Source organism: Dipodomys spectabilis, unplaced genomic scaffold (genome assembly GCF_019054845.1).
Source record: "Dipodomys spectabilis isolate Male_0828 unplaced genomic scaffold, ASM1905484v1 ptg000301l, whole genome shotgun sequence".
Classification (NCBI taxonomy): Eukaryota; Metazoa; Chordata; class Mammalia; order Rodentia; family Heteromyidae; genus Dipodomys; species Dipodomys spectabilis.
This window is the reverse complement of record NW_024870978.1, coordinates 10,994,445-11,013,473: the sequence shown is the minus strand read 5'-3', so window position 1 is coordinate 11,013,473 and position 19,029 is coordinate 10,994,445. Positions and strand designations below refer to the sequence as shown.

The 19,029-nt window shown below is 34.8% G+C and overlaps 1 non-coding gene across 1 annotated transcript; it reads right to left on the bottom strand.

Moving 5' to 3' along the window:
• Positions 1–13,012: 13,012 nt before the first annotated feature.
• Positions 13,013–13,119, bottom strand: LOC122127468. The gene has a single exon (XR_006151159.1). It is a non-coding gene; the product is annotated as a U6 spliceosomal RNA (small nuclear RNA).
• Positions 13,120–19,029: the final 5,910 nt, after the last annotated feature.

Here is a 19,029-nt window from a genome sequence, read left to right as displayed (position 1 = left end):
TGTCTGTATATTCATAATATGTTCCTGGCTGCTTCAGGCCAATTCACAATACCCTGAATACAGGATCCTCAAACTTGACATCAAAGCAAACTCCATGAATTTATACTACTATTCCAAAATACTAAAATTTATTGGATCTAGAAATGAAAAAAAGACACAACTTGTTACTTTAGTAGCAATTGACATCATGCAAGTAGAAGAATATTGATCAGGAACTGAGGTAAGAGAATTGGAGTATGTCTAAAATGTAGAATACAGGATCTGTATTACAGATACAAAATCTTGTTCAATAGGCTCATGAATTGAAAACTTATAATCTTATATTGGAAGCAAAATTTACATATACGGTTTTCCAGTTATTTTGCTTACATTTCACTTCTGATCACATATCCTCTTATGAATGTTTATCATATCTTTGAATAAATCACACGATTTGCGTGCAAATTATCATCTTAAGGAAAGACAGTCTGATTCTATATCTTTCCTTATTTTTTGTTTCCCTGTTTGCTGAAAAAAATGTATCCCTGGAAACAGGATACTGACAGTAAATCTGGGTGTAATTTTCATTTTTTAAATTTCAAATATAATATAAACCTTGTTTTGACTAGTCATTTTCTAACAATGAGTGATATTCATGAGCACTAATATTTTGGTGCCTTTAAATAAAATGAGATGATGTTCTGGTACCTCTTGGGTCTAATTGACTTAATCATTGGATCATTCATGTATAAACATTTGCATTGTACTTTTTAATTTTTATATATAAAATAGTCCCCAAAGTTTTACTTTAAAGTGATAATTGGAGGGTGTCTTCATGTTCAAAAATTTATATTTATTTCAATTAAAGTACTGAAAACACATGACCTTCACTGGAGCAATATGATGAGAAACATGAGAAAGATGAGAGATATATTTCTAGAAAAAGATGAGAACATATTTCTAAAGAGAATGGATATGTTGATTAAAACATAGAAAATAGTAAAATAGGTTTCATGCTTGAGACTGCATAAATTTCATATGAATGTAGCTCAAGATGAGACGTTGAGATGAATTCATATTTATATCACTGAGATTTATATCACAATATAAGAAATATATATATTTTAAGGAATTGGTCATTCAAAGCCCTAGATACCTAATGGATTAAGAATGAAATTGAAAATTGAAGATGAAAACAAACCAACATGCGGGTATTATGATTTTATAATACTAATATGAAATAACTGAAGCTTTTGTCTTCTGAAAAAGAATGGTTAGCCTATAATTTCAATGTAAGGAATCAGTTGTAATGAGTCTAAAATCTTTTCCTCCAAGATATCCAAGAGTACTATACTCATCCTCTAAAGAGTAAATAAGTAATTATTTTCCTTAGTTTTGCTTAATATTAATTTACTTGTAGCAAAAGGTTAAAATGTCTGCTCTCTTTCTTTCAATGTAATAACATACATTTCATATTATTACTGTCTCTTCATAGAAGCCTGAAATCACTATTTCAAAGTAACACAAACAGAAACACAAAAATAACCAGATACAACCATCACAAATCCTAAATTATGTGAAAAAAACACAATATCAAAAATAAACCTGAGGAAGTGGAAAAACAATGGCAGAATAACAATAGAAAATTACCCTAGCTCTAGCTAATGAAACAGAGATTTAGAGTCCTAGCAGGTACTCCACTTCTAGCAGGTCAAACCAAGTCAGGTATAATTATATATATATATATATATATATATATATATATATATATATATATATATATATAATTCCAAAGAAGATTTTTATACTGTTTTCACAAGGAAACAGAAATCTATGATAAGTTACCTAGCCAGGCAAGTGACTGCTGTGACTGTGTTTCCCAACATATTCAAAAGCACAGATGCACTGTGGAAATAAAAGGGCCACATGGGAAAAAAGCAGGAACAGAGACAGCCACATCCAAACACAGACACAATTCACCTTACCACTGGACAGTTCGAACTGTCTTTGGAACCACAAGTATTAGCATGACAACATTTCATCACAAATGATCTCTAATCCTACGCTTAATGGTCTAGACAAAAACTTAAGTTCAGAAAAACAAATCACAACAGAAGACCAAACCAACACCTGGCAAATCAACCAAGAACATAGAGAGTCACCTGTTAAGATCATAGATCCCCCAAATGAAAGCCAATAAATCCTCCAAATGGACAAAACAAATCAGAAAAATACAAGAAAACTGATGCCAAGGTAATATAATTCACACAGGAAATGACCAGACATTAGAACAGACAGTTAAGGACCTAGAAGATAGTATTCAAAATACATTAAAAGTACTGCTGAAAAATGTGATTAGCGAAAAGATACAAAACCTCCACAAGGAAATTTGTGAACAAGATGAGACCAACCAAAGATTAGCAAAATAATTCATGTAGACTACAAACAGAAAGATAAATAAATTCTGAGAAGGCAAAGGAGTCCAAGGGAAAAAAATAGATACTTAGTTAAAAGGTATGAGAGAAGACACAGCTAAAAAGCCAACCCCTCCAGTGCCACTACCCAAAGAAAAGATGTAAAGAAAGTCCACACAAGACCTAAAACAAAGCTTTAATAAAGATAGAAGCCCTAAAAAATGACCAATTAGGAGACAGAGAAATCCAAAACAAAATAGAAAGTCTCTAGAGCCAAAAGATGACATAGAAGATAATTTTGGGCATCAAAGACAGACTAGGTCTAATAGAAAAGAGGAGAAAATCATTTAGAACAAATCCAAGAAATAAGAAACGATTTTGCTGGAAGTTCCAGATTCAGTTAGAAGATCAAACTTGGGGGAGATAGGTATCAAGAAGGAGAAGAGCAGGAAACAAAATGGATGGGAAACATATTACAGAATTCAAGCAGAGAACATGCCAAACATCAAAAGAGATAGGCTCATTCAGAGAAGAGAAGCCTTTAGAACACCAGAGAATACCAGAACAGAACAACCCACCACCACATCATAATCCATTAGAGGATCATTAGAGATCAAGGAAAGGATTCTTAAAGCTGCCAGGAGAAAAGACTGATTATTTATAAAGGATATACAGTCAGAATAAATAATGATTTCTTGGCCGATATGGTAAAAAGGAGAGCCTGGCATGATATATGGCAAACATTAAAGGCAAACAACTAGCAACCGTGAATATTGTCCCAAGCAAATCTCTCCTTTACATTTAAAGGATATATAAAAAATATTTCATGACAAAGAGAACTTGAAACAATTTATCTCCACCAAATCGGCAAGATTGAAATTAATCAAATATATCCTACATAGAGAAGGTCAAGAAGAACAGGAACTGGTTATATAAAATGCTCCCTACCAGAGAACAAAGTAAATATAATAAGAATAGATGAGGCACAGCTCCTAACAGCAGGTGTATAAAATAGCAGGAATTATTAGATAATTCCCAGCCTCAACTCTCAATATCAATGGACTTAAATTTCCAATTAGAAAACACAGATTAGGGGCTGGGAAGGTGGCTCAATGGTAGAGCGTTTGCCTTGCATGCCTGAGGCCCTGGGTTCGATTCCCCAACACCACATAAGCAGAAGAAAAACAAGTCAGAAGTGGTGCTGTGGCTCAAGTGGTAGAGCACTAGCCTTGAGCTGAAGAGCTGAGGGACAGCGCCCAGGCCTAGAGCTCAGGCCCCACAACTGGACACACACCCCCAAAAAAGAAAACATAGATTAGATAGTAGTTTCAAAAAACAAGACACATCCATCCAGTTTCCACTAGAGATACATTTCATTGACAAAAACAAACACATACTCAAACTGAAAGGCTGGAAGGAAAATTTTCAAGCAAATGGACAACATAAACAGGCCACAGTAGAATTACTAACATAAAATAATATAGAATTCAAATTAAAATTAGTAGGAAGGGACATTACATATTGATAAAGCAGCTCTCCATTAGGAGGATATATCAAGTTTAATATCAAAGCCCTGAATCCTGGAGCACCCCACATCATCAACCAAATACTACATAACCTTTAAACACATCTCAACCCATCATTGTCATGCATGGATTGGTTATCCAAGAGAAACTCAACCAAGAAACTGAAGGCCTAAATAATTGCATTGACCACCTAGCCCTAAGAGACATCTACAGAATATACACTCAATGTCAGTATATACATTCTTTGCAGCAGGTCATGGAAGATTCTCCAAAATACAACCTATCCTATGTCACACAGAAATTCTGTCCAAATTGAAAGAAAAATTAATTGAATTCCCAAACCTTGTCAGACCACAGCAGAATAAACTTACAATTAAACAGCTAAAGCAAAAAAAATTGTCAAACCCATGAAGACTGAACAAGATATTGCTGAATGACCAATAGGGCACTGAAGAGATTAGAATAGAAATCTGAAAGTTTCTGGAATTTAACAAAAATGAACACACAAAATACCAGCTCCTCTGGGACATATTAAACGCAGTACTTACAGGAAAATTTATAGCTTTGAATGCCTACATTAAGCAATTGGGGAAATCTCAAATCAGTATTTTTATTATGTACCTAAAGCTCTTTGAAGAGAGGAACAAGTCCAAACCTAAGTGGGCGGAAACAAATGAAAAAATTAAGTCAGAAATAACTAAATAAAGACAAAGTAAAACATAGAAAGATCAACAAAACAGAGCTGGTTCTTTCAATAAATTAACAGACTTGACAGACCCTTACCAAATCTGACTAAAAAGAGACCTGATATAGATAGAAAGATAAGTAAAAACACACAGATTGGGAGAAAGTCTTTAGTTGCTCTGCAACATACAATGGCCTCATATCTCAAATATTCTTAGAGCCCCAAAAGTTAACCCCCCCAAAAAAAACAAATCCTCATAGAAACAACAACCTTCATAATATAAGTGGGCTTAAGATTTAAGAAGAGACCTCTCTGAAGAAGAAATATGAATGGCCAATAGATACATGAAAAAATATGCAACATTTCTGGCCATAAAAGAAATGCAAATCAAAGCAAAATTGAGATTCCACCTCACCCCAGTTTGAATGACCATTACGAAGAAAACTAATAATATCAGATGCTGGGTTGGTGGGGATATGGCCAAAAAGGAACATTACTACACTCACTATTGGTAGAAATGTAAACTTGTTCAAATACTCTGTAAAAAAGTATAGAGGTTCCTCACTAGAGCTCCCCTATGACCCAGCAATGATGGATCAAGAAAATGTCATATATATTCACAAGAAAATTCTATGCTTTCATCAGAATGAATGAAATTGCACCATTGGTAAGGAAATGAAATAATTTGGAAACATAATAATTCAAACAAGCCAGACCGAAAGAATCATAGGCTACATATTTTGACTCATTTGGAAAAACTAGTATATGTCTAGGATATTCCCAATAGCTCAATAGCAATATGCATATCACCATAAAATGATGCTTATTGAAATGAGCTCCAAGAAATGGATACAAGATGATTGTATAGTGAAGTGTTTTTAGTTATTTCTTTTTAGTTTTTACCCTTTGGTTTATTCCCTGTAGTCACTGTTTTTGATTTCTGTACCCTTTGTCTTATACATAAGTTAATCTGATTTGGGGAAGGGAAGGGAAATCACAAAAATGGTGGGACAAAGATTATCCAAAGCAACAGTGATATTCACTAGATGCTACGTTAGAAATAAGCTTTACAACTTTGTGTGAGTGGGATGTCAGGGTTGGGAGGAGCACGAAAAAATAAGGAAGGGGTAACACTGTTAAAAATGTACTCATTACTTATGTAACTGTAACCCATCTCTCTGTATATCACCTTCATAATAAAAAAAAAAAACAAAACAAAAAGAGAACTCATCCAAATACAGAAAATTAGAGACAAAAATGAGACAACACAACAGATATAAGCAAAATTGAGAATGTTATAAGAGAGTATTTTGAAAACCTTATGCCAATCACCTGGAGAATCTTGGAGAAATTGATGCTTTCCTATACTGGATCTGAAGCAAGAAGTAACACGTAAGAAGAAATGAAAATGAAATGTCAGTTAACCACTTCCCATTCCAGAAAAATCTAGGACTCAATGAATTTACCATGAAATTAAGGCCTGCAAAGAACTTAAAATACAGATGTAACTCTTCAATGGATAGAAAGGGAAATGGAATTATCAAACACATTCTATGAAGCTAGAATTAGACTCTTCCTCAAATCACATAGGGACTCACCAAAGAAAGAGAACTATGAACCCAACTCTTTGATAAGCAATTATGCAGAACTTCTTAATAAAATTCTCACCAACTAATTTCAGCAACTAACAAAAAATAATATTGTATGATCAAATAGGATTCACCCTAGGATACAATTGGATTGAATATTCTTGTCAATAATCATAATACAAACCATAGGAGAAGCAGGGACAAGAAAACACATGATTGTCTATAGGGATGTAGTAATAGCTTTTAACAAGGTCCAATACCCCTTTATGAATAAAAAAGGTCTGAGAAGCTAGGAATGCATGGAACATTCCTCAATATAATACACACACACACACACTCACACACACACACACACACACACACACACATATGACAGAGATAATTAGCATTTACTTAACCGTGGAAGCATGGAGACATTAACATCAGGAATGAGACAAGGATGTCCACTCTCTCCACTACTCTTCAATATGGTAGTGGACTTTCTAGCAAGAGCAATAGGCAAGAGAAAAACATAAAGGGGATCCAAATAGGGAAGAAGTAAAACTATCCCTTTTTTACAGATGAAATGATCCTGTATTTAAAGGACTCTATAGCTTCCTCCTCCAAGTTACTAAAGGTGACACTAACCTTCAGCAAAGCAGCAGGGTATAAAACCACAAGAGTCAGTAGTTTTTCTGAGTTACCAACAATGGGAAGATCCAGGCTGAAATCCAAAAAACAACCTCATATGTATTAGCTTCAAAATCAAAGCAAATCTAAACTAAACCAAACAACAACAGGAATTAATTAATTTAATTAAAAATGTGAAGGACCTCTACTGTGAAAACTTTAAAAATCTAAAAAGGGCAATTGAAGGAGACTCAAGGAAATGGAAAATCTTTTAATGCTCCTGGTTGGAAGAATTTACATGAAGAAATGGCAATACTGCCCCCAAACAATTGACAATGCAATACTCATCAAAATCCCAACTATATACTTCAATACAATAAAGAAAGCAATCCAAATTTAATACGGAATTACAAAATTACAGATGAAACAGAAGGCTTAGAAATGAACTCATGGGCCTATAGTGATCTTACACACACACACACACACACACACACACACACACACACACACACACAGAGAGAGAGAGAGAGAGAGAGAGAGAGAGAGAGAGTGAGAGTGGAATTCTGTTCACCCTTCAGAAAGGAAGACTTTTCACCAGTCTTAAGGAAAATGAAAGGCTTGGTACAATTATACTAAGAGCAAAAAGAACGGAATGCAGACTCAGAGCAATATAAGTTTCATGGATCCATTCATTTATGGTAGCTAGAAGGTGCCTACAAGTCTACAAATAAACAAGACTGATTCTATCTCGTCCCAGTTAGAATGGCCATTATCAAGAAAGCTAACAATAGCAAATGTTGACAAGGATGTAGCCAATTGGGAACTCTATTACACTGTTGGTGGGAAATTACACTTGTTCATCCACTGTGGAATGCAATACAGAGTTTCCTGAAAAGACTAAATATAGATCTCCCTTAAGACCCAGTAATTCCCCTCATCGGCAGTAATTCAATAAATAACAAACAATCTCACATGAAAGCTACCTGCATAACCCAGGCCCAGAGTTCAAGGACTTGCAAAAAGTTACCACTGCTGTTATTTGTTTCTTCAAATATGAACTTTTGACATGAGAAACCAAATCATTCTATTTGCACTAGCTAGGATAGGACTTAAATGTTGTGGGTGATAAAAAGGCTTCTTTGTTGAATGTTAGGAAAAGAGGTAGGCAGTTCAAGAAAAGGGAGATATTTTTGTTGTTAGTTGAGGGGCTTGAAGTCTGGGCTTGGGCACTGTCCCTGAGCTCTTCAACTCAACGTGAGTTTTCTACCTCTTGAGCCACAGTGCAACTTCTGGTTTTCCTGTGGTTAAATGGAGATACGAGTCTCAGGGACTTTCCTGCCCAGGGGGCTTTGAACCACTGTCCTCAGATCTCAGCTTCCTGAGTAGCTAGGATTACAGTTGTGAGCCACTGGCACCAGGATAAAAATGGGGTAATTTTAGCAAAGAAAATCCACCTCTTCAATTGTGTCTAAACCTCAGATATCAGTAACACTTCATCCTCAACTCATTTCATCATATATTTGTAAAGTTTCTCTTTCCCTTTATGTAGGAATACTGCAGTCAATATCAACTCAGCTGTGGGACTGGATCAATTGTATGTTAATTGCTAGCACCTAAATCAAGAACTGTTACATCAAAACAAATGAACCCCTCATTTGGAATAATTGTTTTCTCTTTTTATTACAAATCTGTGCTTTATTAATTCCTAATGTGATACTGGACCTCCTGATAGAATGATGATATTTTCTTTCTCTTCAGCAATTGTCCTTCTCCCACATGTGGTCAAATATTTAAGATTTCAAAGATTTCCATTGATAATTCATTAAGTTGACCTCTAAGATAATGTGCATTTCTGGAATTTGGTCTGCTGTCTTGTTCTTACATGCACAGGCTTTCTATGATTTATTTGTTCTACAAGGAATTCTACTTTCCAATCTTCGTGTGATAAATTTTAGTCCCTCTCATCAGTCTTTCTGACCCTCTCTCTGGAGTCTCATTTGAGTCTGTCATAAAAAATATATTATCAACTAAATGACTCTCAACTTCTGTTTCTGGCCTGACTTCATGTAATCTGTGATAGCAGCCCTGACTGGCTGTGCTTACTGGAGTGTTTTTTGTTTGTTTTGTTTTGTTTTGTTTTGTTTATAGAAGTCTAGGATCACTATTGAAGGTAGTAGCTTTTCTGAGCCTTTGTGATCCCCTGGCTTAGAGTCAATGGGTTTTTCTCCTAAAGATACAAAGAACAGGTGACTAAATTCCTGTTTAAATTGTCTCAAAATGAGGCAATCTGGCATCCTTGCAAAACCATCAAAAGTTCTCTATAACCAATTACAGAAATGTTATATCAAGATGGCTTGTTAAGATGACTGTTCATTGGAAATGTTCATTTCCAAGTCACTACCATACAACTGATCACATCCCTGGGAGCAGACTTTTGGAAGAAAGGTTCCCCTTCCTTCCTTATCTTATTATAGATCAAACCATAATATTCTGCAGTTGTGGTCAGCCTGGAGCACCTTTTCCTAAGAATATTTTGTAGTGTAAAAGAGGACCAACTATCAATAAAGGTGAAAATACTTGTCTACTACAGAATGATTTATTGTGCTTATATCTATTGTTATTTTCACAAAAAAATCTATTGTTATTTTCATTACTTCAAACACATGGATAATTTATATTGGGATTAGACAAGTGGCAAAGGATTAATAGAATAAAGATTCCATTTACTTTCATATATCCAATATAATATACTTAACCCCTTATGAAAAGTTAAATCCAACTGTAGAAACAATGTCAAAAATATAAAATAAGCCTTAATATGAATAATCTGGCACACATAAACCATCATCTACTCAGAAATGCAGTCTCTATAAATATTTATTTGGTGCAGAATAATAAGAATTTAATTAATGTATATGACTTTTATGTATCATCTGAAATACTCCTCGTTTATATAATTGCATATAATTTTATAGACGTTACCTAGACAGGAATTTAACGTGCATGTAGAAATCAAATTTCCACAATTTATGCTAGATGAGAGGAGTCATACTCTCTTGTACTGTGTGGTGTGAATTTTACCACAGTGCTGAACCCTTCCACTTAATACCAAAAGTCATGTGCAATAATTTATTATTTGATGTTTTGATGAGTGCTAATTGTAGAATATACTTAGAATTATTACATTAACTCACAGAATTAAAAAGTAATGATATATTATTTGTTTAAATTCCAATGCTTCTCAATTTTACAATTCATGAAATATATTATTAAAATTAGATTCACTTTCTTCTTTTCTATAGCTGCTAAAAGTAAAATTATATATTAAGGATTCAACATTAAGAAATCAATAATAAGTAACTTATTAAAATGATATAGTACTAAACTGTGATTTGAATTATGGTTCTAACAAATTGTGATGTAAACAGCTGTTAATAGAATTATAGTTAATATTTTTAAACTTACCAGCTTGTTATTTGTTTCCTAATTGTGTCATTTGTTATTTTTGGTCCAAGTTGACTCTTCATCTTTATTGTTTAGTTTTCTATTTTATCTCTATTGATTTGCTGACTGTGCATTTTGTTTTCCCTTTTTAGTTACTGACATGAGGCTGAAAATCTGAATGCTAGTTAATTACTTCCTATGTTAAAGTAAAATTTCTGCTCTCCACATCTGTTCTACTCTTAGTATAGTATTTTCCCCAGTCCCATATCCTGTCTTGCTGCTCTCATGTATTTTATTTTAGTTTATTTTTATTGTGAGGGGTTACAATTACATGGGCATGATAATGAATAAATTTCTTATCAAGCATTGTTGCCTCAGCCTTTGTTTCCCCTTCTCATCCCTTCTTTATTTTATTTTTTATTTAAATTTTACTGTCAAGGTAATGTACAGAGGGATTATAGTTATCTAAATAAGGTAATGAATTTATTTCTTTTCTAATTTGTTATCCCTTCCCCCATTTTTCTCCCTCTTCCCTCCCAACAGCCCCTCCAAGATTATTTCCAACATATTGTCTTCTGTGTATCAGTGTTACATAGGCTCCCCCTTGTCCTTTGTCTCACCATTTTTCCCTTTCCCTAACCTAGTTCATATTTACAATAACCAGAGTTATTCAAAATCAAATACAGTGACTAAATATTAATCAAAACCAAATACAGCGACTACAGGGGATAAACTATAGGTGGGGAAAACACAAAAGGATAAAAAAAAAAAAAGAAATCCTGCAGTACATTAAGAACAACAACAACAAAGAACATGTCTTGGAGTTCATTTCACTTGGAATCACCTTATACGGTCATATGTACATAGCTATAGGGCTATTCTGCTCATCTACTAAGATTATCATTGATGTACACAATAATGCTCCCCTATTACCCAGTAATCTCACTTCTGGGCATTTAACCAGGTGGCCACAAGCAATGCCACACTAAAGCTACCAGCACAATTATGTTTATCACAGTATTATTTACCATAGAAAAGATATGGAATCAATCTAGAGGCCCCTCAGTAGATGAATGGATCAAGAAAATGACACAAACACACACACACACACACACACACACACACACACACGGAATACTATGCTTTCATCAGAAAGAATGATACCACCTCATTTGTAAGGAAATGGAAGTTCTTGGAAAAAATTATATTAATTAAGCCAGACTTAAAAAAACATAGGTCCCAGAGTTTCCTTTATTTGTAATAATTAGTTTACACCAAGGATAATCTCATGTATTTTAATTTGACATTTTGTCCTATGTTGAGCATACAACATTATTGCTATATTGTTTGTTATTATTTCTGCAAACAGGCAGGTATATTTAAAGAATTATGTTTATCTTATCCAATACTGGAGGAAGAACATCCAAAAGAGCAACCCCTATTAGGAAGAACAACTCGTACTTACTTAGCTTCATTCCTATGTAAGGCCAGTGTTGTCCCCTGTATCCTCATGTTGTAAATTACAAATCTATACCGGTTCATCCTGTATCTCTACTATTTTCTACATTATGACCTAAATGCCCCAGCAATTCCACTTTGCTTTACTTTAAAAAAATATTCTCTCTTAATGTTTGAGTTTGGTGTGTGTGTGTGTGTGTGTGTGTGTGTGTGTGTGTGTGTGTGTGTGTTTACAAAAAACGGAAGACAACATTTTTCCTCATTTAGAATACATCATTCAGGTCATTATAGGTTGTGGATAATGGGAGAAGTCTTGTTTTAAGGATGAAACATAAAAATATATTTGTGCATGCACCACAGTTTATTAGTCTGTAGTTGAACACTTAACTTCAATTATTATCTTGGCTTTTGTGAATAATGTGAATAACAATGAAATACAGATATATTTACAAGTTACCCAGAGAGAAATAATCAAATGATTGGTGGGTCAGATGATATTTCAACTTTGGATTTCTTTAGAAAACTGCATACTACTTTCTACAAGGAGAATACTAACCTGTATTTTGACCAAGAGTGTAGAAAGTTTCCCTTTCTCCACACTCTCACCAGCCAACATTATTACCTTTTGAGTTTTTTTTTAAAGGGCAGGTTTTTACTGTGTGCAGGACCCAAGATGACCTCAGACCCAAATCCTTTTACTCCAACCTCCTAAATGCTTCGAATTACAAGCCTTTACCACCACACCTGGTTCTTTTGATTTTTTTGATGAGGGTTATAATAGTTATGAAGTAGTATCATAGTAATTTTGAATTGCATTTCTCTAATGACTTCTGTTTACAAAGCATTAAGCCAGCATAAAAGTGGTATTAAACACAACTTTGTAAACCCACTGGCAATTTTCTTTGGACCTGGCTTGCTTCACTTAATATAATTTTTTACGAGTCTTTCCATTTCCTAACAAATGGGGCAATGTCATTCTTTCTGATGGAGGCATAGAATTCCATTGTGTATATATCCCACATTTTCTTGATCCATTCATCTAGAAGGGACATCTGAGTTGGTTCCATTACTTAGGTATCATAAATAATGCTGCAATAAACATAGTTGTGATAGTAGTTTTAGTATGGTCTTGTTTGTGGTCATTTAGGTAAATCCCCAAAAGTGGGATTGCTGGGTCAAAGGGAAGCTTTATGTGGAATCTTTTGAAGAACCTCCATAATGCTTTCCAAAGTGGTTGAACACGTTTACATTCCCACCAACAATGCTGTATGGTTCCCTTGTGGCCACATCCCCTCTAGCATCTGTTGTAAAAATATGGAATGCTCCACGAATTTGCATGTCATCCTTGTGCAGGTGCCATGCTAATCTTCTCTGTATCGTTCCAATGTGAGTGTATGTGATGCTGAATTGAGCACAGAATATTTTTTATATCTAAAGTGCAATTGATTTTTTTAAACTACACAATTCAAAAAAAGGAAGTTCAAAGGAATTGTCGTAAAATTTTACAACCATATATTTCTTTTTTTATTTTTATTTTTTGTGAACATACTGTACAGAGGGGTTACAATTACATGGGCAAGATAATGAGTACATTTCTTATCAAGCATTGCAGCCTCCTCCTTTGTTTACTCTTCACATCTCTTCCCAGCCTCCTCCCCCCGCCTCCCCCACCCAATCCTCTCCTCCCCCTCTCCCCCCGCACCAAAGTTGTAAAGTTCGTTTTCGACATGACAACTTGTACTTCTCATTGTTGCAACGGGTCCACCTGTATCCTTAAATGACTTGTTTTTCCCCATCTCCTCCACAAATTATACCTGACATCAAATATAGTGAAAGCAGGGGTTATACTGTGGGGGAGGGACATACAAAGCAACAAAGAAATAATCTTATAAATGCATTAGAAACAAATGCATGAAAGAAAAAAAAAACATTTAAATACATATCTAAGGGTTCATTTTCCTAACATCACATTATCTGACCTTTTTTGCTTGACTCATACATATACTAGATATTGCAAATAAGGGAAACCATGGGACCTATGTTTCTTTAGGCTTGGCTTACTTCACTTAATATAAATTTTTCCAAGCCTTTCCATTTCCTAACAAATGGGGCAATGTCATTCTTTCTGATGGAGGCATAGAATTCCATTGTGTATATATACCACATTTTCTTGATCCATTCATCTACTGAAGGGCATCTGGGTTGGTTCCATATCTTAGCTATGGTAAATAATGCTGCAGTAAACATTGTTGTGCTGGTAGCTTTAGTGTGGTCTTGTTTGTAAACATTTGGGTAAATGCCCAAAAGTGGGATTGCTGGGTCATAGGGGAGCTCTATGTGAAGTCTTTTGAGGAACCTCCATACTGCTTTCCAAAGTGGTTGAACAAGTTTACCCTCCCACCAACAATGAAGTAAGGTTCCCTTCTATCCACATCCCCTCCAGCATCTGTTGTTATTAGATATTAGAGTTCTTGATTTTTGCCATTCTAACTGGGGTGAGGTGGTACCTTAATGTTGTTTTGATTTGCATTTCTTATATGGCTAGAGAGGCTGAGCATTTCTTCATGTGTCTATTGGCCATCTTTCTTTCTTCTTCAGAGAATTTTCTCTTTAAGTCTTTAGCCAACTTATTTCATGGGCAGTTGTAGAACCATACATTTCTTACATAAGCACACATTTAAGAATAAAGTCAAGATTGTCATGTCAAAAACAAAATAATTCCAGATGTTTGTTATTCAAGAAATGTATAGGAGGAGGAATTCAACTATTCTGTACAAGGCACCTGTCATAATGAACACTGCAGCAAGTGTTAAGGTTTGTTAAAAGTTTTAATGTTTTAAATATATTTAATTTTGGGAATTTGTTTATATATGCCAAAATTAGGACTGTTTGGCAGGTATAAAACTTTTCTATAAAGTATTTAAGATTTATAATAGCAGACATATCCTACTAAGTATGTACATTTCAGAATTTAGAGAAATTTTATTAATGAGAAGTCACAAAGTTTTTGTGTAAAGAAGCAGAATAAAGAGTTCACACTTTGTTTACTACACAGTTTCTGTTAAAACTTTAGGGCTTCCTTAGTTTATATGTTAATGAGGAAAAATGATGATATAAGCCATAAACAAATAATGAGATGTGCCATAAATAGTAATTTTAGTGGGTAACTTTAAAGACTGCTCATATTCTATAAAACTCTTGTTGAACATCACAACCTTAGTCAGTGTTAAATGTACAAGAATATGAGAAAATAGTAAAACCTAATATGTAGCATATTTCAAATAGTTAAAACACTGATGTTTTTTATTTTATTAATTAATATTTAATTATTGGTTTTCTTTATTTGTAGCATTGCTTTACTTGTTGACATATAGTACAACTTTTTTTGGGGGGGCATCCAGTCATGGGGCCTGAACTCTGGGCCTGGGCCCTGTCCCTCAACTTTTCAGCTCAAGGCTAGTGCTCTGCCACTTGAGCCCCAGCGCCACTTCGGCTTTTTTCTTTTTGCTTATGTGGTGCTGAGGAATCGAACCCAGGGCCTCAGGCATTCAAGGCAAACGTTCTACCACTGAGCCACCTTCCCAGCCCTTGTACAACCTTTTGTAAGTCATCATTAGGAGGTGCTTTGAGAAGGTTACTTGGATGGCCAAACCAATTTTTATAGGTGCATGTTAATTTACAAAGAGGAAAATTAAGAACACAATATGTATTAAAAAATTATCAAATAGAGTCTGAATCAGGAGTGTTGATAAATGTTCACACCTAATATCTTAGCCCTAGGCTGAAGCAGTGGTATTACAGAGTTGAGGCCACAAAACGTGACAGACTGTGTTTTGTTTTGTTTTGTATTTTGATTTTGTTGGTGATGGGGCATGAACTCTGGGGCCTGGGTGCTGTCACTCAGCTCAAGGCTAGCGCTTCCACTTGAACCATTGCACCACTTCCATCTTTTTTGCTTATGGGTGCTGAGGAATCAAACCCTGGGCCTTATGCATGCAAGGCAAGCACTCTACCACTGAGCCACCTTCCCAGCACCTGAGAGACTGTGTTTTAAAAAAACCATCTAAACAACATTTGCTTTCTGCTTCGGGTTATATAAGGAAATATATAAATATATTTTTATATTTTTGTGAATTGCACTTCTAAATTTATACTAACTTCAGCCACTTTATCCTTTTCAAAGTCATGAAATATCTCTGAGAGTTTGCTTCTGTGAAAATTGTTTTTGCATTTATAATTTCTTCTGAGTTATTTTTATTTTTATCAAAATAACTTTATATTTCATGTTGATGGGTTATCATACATCAAATGCCTTCAAATGTACATGTAGAGTTTAAAGATAGCAATATGAATATTCTCATACAGCTCTTGTTTATCTGTTATGCACTTCCTGTATTATGATATTTCTCTCTCTTTCAATCTCTCCCATTTCCTCTCTTTCTCTTTCATGCTCCATGTCTGGTACTTAGGATTTCGGCTGGTCTACTATTCCTTCAGTATCCACTGGTTTTGTGGGAACATGATAGCGACCATCAGTTACCCTTGCATTCTTTAAGAGTTATAACAGTTACATGATATTATTCTTTGCCATTCAAAATGGCAAAACAGCAAATCTAGGAATTCCTTTTCATTTTATTACTATTATAAATTTTATCTCATAAAAATTGTTGGGATGGATAAGATACTGTGACCTGTGACCTAAAAGTTCTTTTTCTTGGGGCTGGGATAGTGGCTCAGTGGTAGAGCGCTTGCCTTGCATGCCTGAGGCCCTGGGTTCGATTCCTCAGCACCACATAAGCAAAAAGAAAAAAGTCGGAAGTGGCACTGGGGCTCAAGTGGTAGGGTGCTAGCCTTGAGCTGAAGAGCTGAGGGACAGCGCCCAGGCCCAGAGTTCAGGCCCCACAACTGGACCCCAAAAAAAAGTTCTTTTTCTTTTACAAACAACTTTTTTCTTTTATTATCAGTTAGTAACTACATATAATGAAAACAAAGCTATCCTATGGAAAGTAGACCGAAGTTGCTCACAGGGATGAAAAACAAAGGAATGTGAGAAGTGAGTACAAAGGATGCCCATCATAGAGCACAGATCCTAGGAGCAATTTATCATGTACACTTTGTGAGTATAACAATGTGCTGGAAGTATAGGTTAAGTCACTGAACAACTGATATTGATATATATATATATATATATATATACACATATTTATATCTGCATATTTATTTATATATGCATATATATGTTTTTATGCCCTTATATATGTACAAATGTATGTTACCATACACACAAGTACACGTATACATATACACATGTATACATGCACACATGGAGAAAGACACATAGTTACAGACAACACAAGTTTCACTAGTTGTTGAATATGCCTTGGGTGGAATGCTTGGAACCAAATATGTTGAAGATGTATTTGTCTATCAGAATTCTTTTACCACTCCTCTTATCTCTTAAAATTGGTAGTTTTTGACAGATTCGATTTGCAAAATGTGGTACAAGTGATAGCAAATCACTCAGAAATCTCAGTAAGTAAAGGTCATATGGTGTTTCCTTGCTCCCCACAGAATGCTTGTTCTTGTAGACACTCTCAACAACCAGAGCAGCAGGAGAATACCTTGATAAAGAATAAAGTTATAAAGCTTTAAATGGCATCCTTACTTGAACTCTTTTCCAACAGCCAGCATCAATTCCTAAGCAGATGAGTGAATCCTCAGAAGACTGGATTCTACATATACATTTAACCAACCCATGTGAAAAGTCTTATGTGAGAAATGCTGACTGAGGTCTTGCTGATTTCCTGGCTAAGAAAATAAGGAAAAAAAGAAAATTTTTTTTAATTTAATTTAATTTTATTTGTGAACATACTGTACAGAGGGGTTACAATTACATGGGCAGGATAATGCGTACATTTCTTACCAAGCATTGCAGCCTCCTCCTTTGGTTGACCCTTCACATCCCTTCCCAGCATCCCCCCTCCCCCACTCTTTGTTGCTTTGTATGTCCCTCCCCCACAGTATAACCCCTGCTTTCACTATATTTGATGTCAATATAACTTGTGGAGGAGATGGGGAAAAACCAGTTGTTTAAGAATATATTTTTAATGTTTTAAAGTTTGAGAATAATTTGTAACCTGTCAACAAATGTGTAGAACACAATTATACCAAGTGAAAAAAAAATGCTGGCTTTTCATTTATGTGCTCTTGGCCTTGGCAAGTGATTTTAGGTGTGTCAACACAAGTAGAATCAGCAAAAATCAAGCCATCACTTCTTCATTTAAGATGCAAGGAAAGGATACAGGTTGACCCATTTTAACAATGAGATGTACAACACAGTCTATCAGAGTGGGGGTGAATGGGGAAGTTGGGGATGTGTGAAGGAAAACTATGGTAGAGGAAAAACAAATGATGGGGTAACAATGCTTAAGAAGAAATGTACTCATTACATATGTACAGTATATTTACAATAAAAATATATGTTAAAAAGATACAAGGAAAACTTCTGTACCTATAGGAATTTGTATTTGTCACTCAATATCAGTAAGGTATTGGTTTTAGGACCAGAGGCTATGAAAACTTTGGATACTCAAATTCTCTACATGAACACAGTATATTATTTACTTTAGAATCTGCCCACAAGCTAGTGCAGAGTAATTGCTATGAAAATTTTTACTACATTCTATGTTTGTAATGAAACATAAAATTATATGCACTATCAACAGATACAATTTTTTCAGATAAATTTTGTCTGCAGTTTGTGGATGGAATTGGGAGAGCAATTTTGAAAAGCACAAATTTCATCACCAAGACCGGTCTGCAAATTGTAACAAGGAGCTAATACAGCATCATTGAATAGTATGGAACTCTAAGGAGAAGTACTTGAATTGAGACATTATCAGAAAGTGTAACAACCCAAGGACTTTTTAGAAATTCAGCTGCTAGATTTCTCATGAAGAGCTTTCATAACACTTTGTGAAGCACAAGTCAGAACCTCACTGAAGTGTAGATGGTTTTCCCTCTCCTTTCTGTCATGCTCTGTCATTATCAATCAACATATAGCTAATCTTGAATAATCCTCTAATAACAAAATGTTGATGGAGTGTTTATATGCAGAAAATCTGGGAAGGCTAACTTTTTCCAATTAGGACAGTCTGTCTTCTATGACCCAGCAGAGAGAAAACTAGGTAAGAATCCATTTGTAACCTTCTGAATAATTCTGATTCTGCCCACATCAGTTATCTATCCATACCTGTGCACAAGTGAGAAGATTTTAAAAGCATTTAGTATTAAAAATTTAAACTTAAATATAGAATGAAATTAGT